Raw genomic sequence first — 5,000 nt, forward strand, 5'->3', positions numbered from 1 at the left:
GGCTTAGGAGGCCAGTGCCTTATCCATTCGGCCACTGAGGTACAGATAAACACTTGCAGTTTAGAGGCATTATTTAAATGTATTCAATTGTCAAACACTGGTGTCTGCACACAGGACATTTCTCAGTTCTCTCCATAAGTAAACTTCCCATTTTCATCCTCTTCCATCCCCGACTTTAACACTCTGTTCTGTGCTATAATGGAGGCTCTGCATTTCGCGCAAGTGGAGAGAAATTGGAGGAGAACCACTTTCGACTCAACACTTCTTCTTTCCTGGATGCTTTTCTCAATAAACTGGGCTTTGACAGTGGTATCAAGCCGTCCTTGTCTTCAGCAGGACACAGAAACAGGCACCAAGTCTCCTAACCAAGTTCAACCACACTCTGCAACTTAATAGACCAATGCTTCACAAATTAGCCAACTGTGTCATCAGCAAAGGCAGCTAATGTGCCAATCCTTTATAATTCTTCTGTAGTACTTCTCTTTCTCGTAGGCAAAATTAGCACTTTAACTGCACAAATCATACAGATTTTACACTTGAAGCACTCCATGAACACATACTTACACACCTTGCATTTCATCTACACACCCTTAAGCTAAAAACCCATTCTGTCAAGTCAAAATTCTGCAACCCTATTACATATTCAGTGCGTGTACATAGAAGCACTTCTTAATGCCACTAACATGAACAAGATTTTAGGCTGAAGATGCAATCTAAATGACTGTGCACTATGTACTCCACTTCATGAATAATTAGGAATGAGAACACGATGGCTATATGAGTATTGGAAGAGCCTGCTTCCATTCTGAATGGAAAGCTGAGTTGTGTGACCATTGGCAAAAACCGACCACGAAGGGACTCGAACCCTCAATCTTCTGATCCGAAGTCAGACGCCTTATCCATTAGGCCACGCGGTCATATGTCCTGCTGTGCTTATTTTTATAATGTAGGTGGTATGCAAGAATGGGAAATATGATATTTATAGTTATTTAGGTTTACATCCCATTGTGTGTTTTCAGCTCCTTTCAATTAAAGCACTCTTTTGGAATGTATATAATGAAAATGTCACCAGTACGATAAGCTTTTGTTTTCTTTTTTGCATTTAAACCTCTTTCTTCATGAGAATAAAGCTCAGTTGTATGCTTTACATAGCTCTGGATATTTCTAGAGGTGGAGAGAAACTGTTTTGACAGTAGTAAAAACTGCTCCTTTCTGGATATGCCAATTTACATACGCTCAAAGGTTGTATACGTTTCATGAATCCTGACTTGCCCTATTCAAGTAGCTGAAAGCCTGTCACCACCTCTAGAAACAACAGTTACACCAATCCAATTCAAATCATTTTTTCCAAAGGAATATCTTCTGCCGGGTCAAAGTTGCATCTGACAAAGATAGGTGTTTAAAAATCTACTTTGTAGTTTCAGAACACCAACATGACTCTGAAGAGTACAGAAGTAAAATGGTACCATTTCAAAGTTCCTAATACCACATAAGCTTCTGAGCGGAAGCATGTAATAAATATATCAATTTTTCTGGAAAAGTAAGAGTGGATATTGGTTTTCACCTCAGATGGGACTCGAACCCACAATCCCTGGCTTAGGAGGCCAATGCCCTATCCATTAGGCCACTGAGGAACAGATAAACACTTGCAGTCTAGAGGCATTATTTAAATGTATTCAATCGTCAAACACTGGTGTCTGCACAAAGGACATTTCTTAGTTCTCTCCATAAGTAAACTTCCCATTTTCATCCTCTTCCATCCCCGACTTTAACACTCTGTTCTGTGCTATAATGGACTCTCTGCATTTCGAGCAAGTGGAGAGAAATTGGAGGAGAACCCCTCTCGACTCAACACTTCTTCTTTCCTGAATGATTTTCTCAATAAACTGGGCTTTGAAAGTGGTATCAAGCCATCCTTGTCTTCAGCAGGACACAGAAACAGGCACCAAGTCTCCTAACCAAGTTCAACCACACTCTGCAACTTAATAGACCAATGCTTCACAAATTAGCCAACTGTGTCATCAGCAAAGGCAGCCAATGTGCCAATCCTTTATAATTCTTCTGTAGTACTTTTCTTTCTCGTAGGCAAAATTAGCACTTTAACTGCACAAATCATACAGATTTTACACTTGAAGCACTCCATGAACACATACTTACACACCTTGCATTTCATCTACACACCCTTAAGCTAAAAACCCATTCTGTCAAGTCAAAATTCTGCAACCCTATTACATATTCAGTGCGTGTACACAGAAGCACTTCTTAATGCCACTAACATGAACAAGATTTTAGGCTGAAGATGCAATCTAAATGACTGAGCAGTATGTACTCCACTTCATGAATAATTAGGAATGAGAACATGATGGCTATATGAGTATTGGAAGAGCCTGCTTCCATTCTGAATGGAAAGCTGAGTTGTGTGACCATTGGCAAAAACCGACCACGAAGGGACTCGAACCCTCAATCTTCTGATCCGAAGTCAGACGCCTTATCCATTAGGCCACGCGGTCCCATGTCCTGCTGTGCTTATTTTTATAATGTAGGTGGTATGCAAGAATGGGAAATATGATATTTATAGTTATTTAGGTTTACATCCCATTGTGTGTTTTCAGATCCTTTCAATTAAAGCACTCTTTTGGAATCTATATAATGAAAATGTCACCAGTACGATAAGCTTTTGTTTTCTTTTTTGCATTTAAACCTCTTTCTTCATGAGAATAAAGCTCAGTTGTATGCTTTACATAGCTCTGGATATTTCTAGAGGTGGAGAGAAACTGTTTTGACAGTAGTAAAAACTGCTCCTTTCTGGATATGCCAATTTACACACGCTCAAAGGTTGTATACATTTCATGAATCCTGACTTGCCCTATTCAAGTAGCAGAAAGCCTGTCACCACCTCTAGAAACAACAGTTACACCAATCCAATTCAAATCATTTTTTCCAAAGGAATATCTTCTGCCGGGTCAAAGTTGCATCTGACAAAGATAGGTGTTTAAAAATCTACTTTGTAGTTTCAGAACACCAACATGACTCTGAAGAGTACAGAAGTAAAATGGTACCATTTCAAAGTCCCTAATACCACATAAGCTTCTGAGTGGAAGCATGTAATAAATATATCAATTTTTCTGGAAAAGTAAGTGTGGATATTGGTTTTCACCTCAAATGGGACTCGAACCCACAATCCCTGGCTTAGGAGGCCAGTGCCTTATCCATTAGGCCACTGAGGCACAGATTAACACTTGCAGTCTAGAGGCATTATTTAAATGTATTCAATCGTCAAACACTGGTGTCTGCACACAGGACATTTCTCAGTTCTCTCCATAAGTAAACTTCCCATTTTCATCCTCTTCCATCCCCGACTTTAACACTCTGTTCTGTGCTATAATGGACTCTCTGCATTTCGAGCAAGTGGAGAGAAATTGGAGGAGAACCCCTCTCGACTCAACACTTCTTCTTTCCTGAATGCTTTTCTCAATAAACTGGGCTTTGACAGTGGTATCAAGCCGTCCTTGTCTTCAGCAGGACACAGAAAGAGGCACCAAGTCTCCTAACCAAGTTCAACCACACTCTGCAACTTAATAGACCAATGCTTCAAAAATTAGCCAAATGTGTCATCAGCAAAGGCAGCCAATGTGCCAATCCTTTATAATTCTTCTGTAGTACTTTTCTTTCTCGTAGGCAAAATTAGCACTTTAACTGCACAAATCATACAGATTTTACACTTGAAGAACTCCATGAACACATACTTACACACCTTGCATTTCATCTACACACCCTTAAGCTAAAAACCCATTCTGTCAAGTCAAAATTCTGCAACCCTATTGCATATTCAGTGCGTGTACATAGAAGCACTTCTTAATGCCACTAACTTGACCAAGATTTTAGGCTGAAGATGCAATCTAAATGACTGTGCAGTATGTACTCCACTTCACGAATAATTAGGAATGAGAACATGATGGCTATATGAGTATTGGAAGAGCCTGCTTCCATTCTGAATGGAAAGCTGAGTTGTGTGACCATTGGCAAAAAACGACCACGAAGGGACTCGAACCCTCAATCTTCTGATCCGAAGTCAGACGCCTTATCCATTAGGCCACGCGGTCATATGTCATGCTGTGCTTATTTTTATAATGTAGGTGGTATGCAAGAATGGGAAATATGATATTTATAGTTATTTAGGTTTACATCCCATTGTGTGTTTTCAGCTCCTTTCAATTAAAGCACTCTTTTGGAATCTATATAATGAAAATGTCACCAGTACGATAAGCTTTTGTTTTCTTTTTTGCATTTAAACATCTTTCTTCATGAGAATAAAGCTCAGTTGTATGCTTTACATAGCTCTGGATATTTCTAGAGGTGGAGAGAAACTGTTTTGACAGTAGTAAAAACTGCTCCTTTCTGGATATGCCAATTTACACACGCTCAAAGGTTGTATATGTTTCATGAATCCTGACTTGCCCTATTCAAGTAGCTGAAAGCCTGTCACCACCTCTAGAAACAACAGTTACACCAATCCAATTCAAATCATTTTTTCCAAAGGAATATCTTCTGCCGGGTCAAAGTTGCATCTGACAAAGATAGGTGTTTAAAAATCTACTTTGTAGTTTCAGAACACCAACATGACTCTGAAGAGTACAGAAGTAAAATGGTACCATTTCAAAGTTCCTAATACCACATAAGCTTCTGAGCGGAAGCATGTAATAAATATATCAATTTTTCTGGAAAAGTAAGAGTGGATAATGGTTTTCACCTCAGGTGGGAATCGAACCCACAATCCCTGGCTTAGGAGGCCAGTGCCTTATCCATTAGGCCACTGAGGCATAGATAAACACTTGCAGTCTAGACGCATTATTTAAATGTATTCAATCATCAAACACTGGTGTCTGCACACAGGACATTTCTCAGTTCTCTCCATAATTAAACTTCCCATTTTCATCCTCTTCCATCCCCGACTTTAACACTCTGTTCTGTGCTATAATGGAGGCTCTGCATTTCGCGCA

General features: G+C 39.6%; 7 non-coding genes across 7 annotated transcripts in view; all 7 read right to left on the reverse strand.

The window, feature by feature from the left end:
* The window catches only part of TRNAR-CCU (transfer RNA arginine (anticodon CCU)), a 73-nt gene extending 32 nt beyond the window's left edge, over positions 1 to 41 (reverse strand). The window contains exon 1 of the tRNA in view: positions 1 to 41. This exon is cut by the window's left edge and continues 32 nt beyond it. This is a non-coding gene — a tRNA (tRNA-Arg).
* An 803-nt stretch (positions 42 to 844) lies between these two features.
* On the reverse strand, positions 845 to 917 carry TRNAR-UCG (transfer RNA arginine (anticodon UCG)). The gene has a single exon. It is a non-coding gene; the product is annotated as a tRNA-Arg (tRNA).
* Positions 918 to 1,559: 642 nt separating this feature from the next.
* Positions 1,560 to 1,634, reverse strand: TRNAR-CCU (transfer RNA arginine (anticodon CCU)). The gene has a single exon. It is a non-coding gene; the product is annotated as a tRNA-Arg (tRNA).
* An 803-nt stretch (positions 1,635 to 2,437) lies between these two features.
* TRNAR-UCG (transfer RNA arginine (anticodon UCG)) lies at positions 2,438 to 2,510 on the reverse strand. Its single transcript has one exon. It is a non-coding gene; the product is annotated as a tRNA-Arg (tRNA).
* A 644-nt stretch (positions 2,511 to 3,154) lies between these two features.
* TRNAR-CCU (transfer RNA arginine (anticodon CCU)) lies at positions 3,155 to 3,227 on the reverse strand. The gene has a single exon. It is a non-coding gene; the product is annotated as a tRNA-Arg (tRNA).
* An 803-nt stretch (positions 3,228 to 4,030) lies between these two features.
* Positions 4,031 to 4,103, reverse strand: TRNAR-UCG (transfer RNA arginine (anticodon UCG)). Its single transcript has one exon. It is a non-coding gene; the product is annotated as a tRNA-Arg (tRNA).
* A 644-nt stretch (positions 4,104 to 4,747) lies between these two features.
* On the reverse strand, positions 4,748 to 4,820 carry TRNAR-CCU (transfer RNA arginine (anticodon CCU)). Its single transcript has one exon. It is a non-coding gene; the product is annotated as a tRNA-Arg (tRNA).
* Between the last annotated feature and the right edge of the window lie 180 nt (positions 4,821 to 5,000).

Source organism: Lissotriton vulgaris, chromosome 5 (genome assembly GCF_964263255.1).
Source record: "Lissotriton vulgaris chromosome 5, aLisVul1.2, whole genome shotgun sequence".
NCBI lineage: Eukaryota > Metazoa > Chordata > Amphibia > Caudata > Salamandridae > Lissotriton > Lissotriton vulgaris.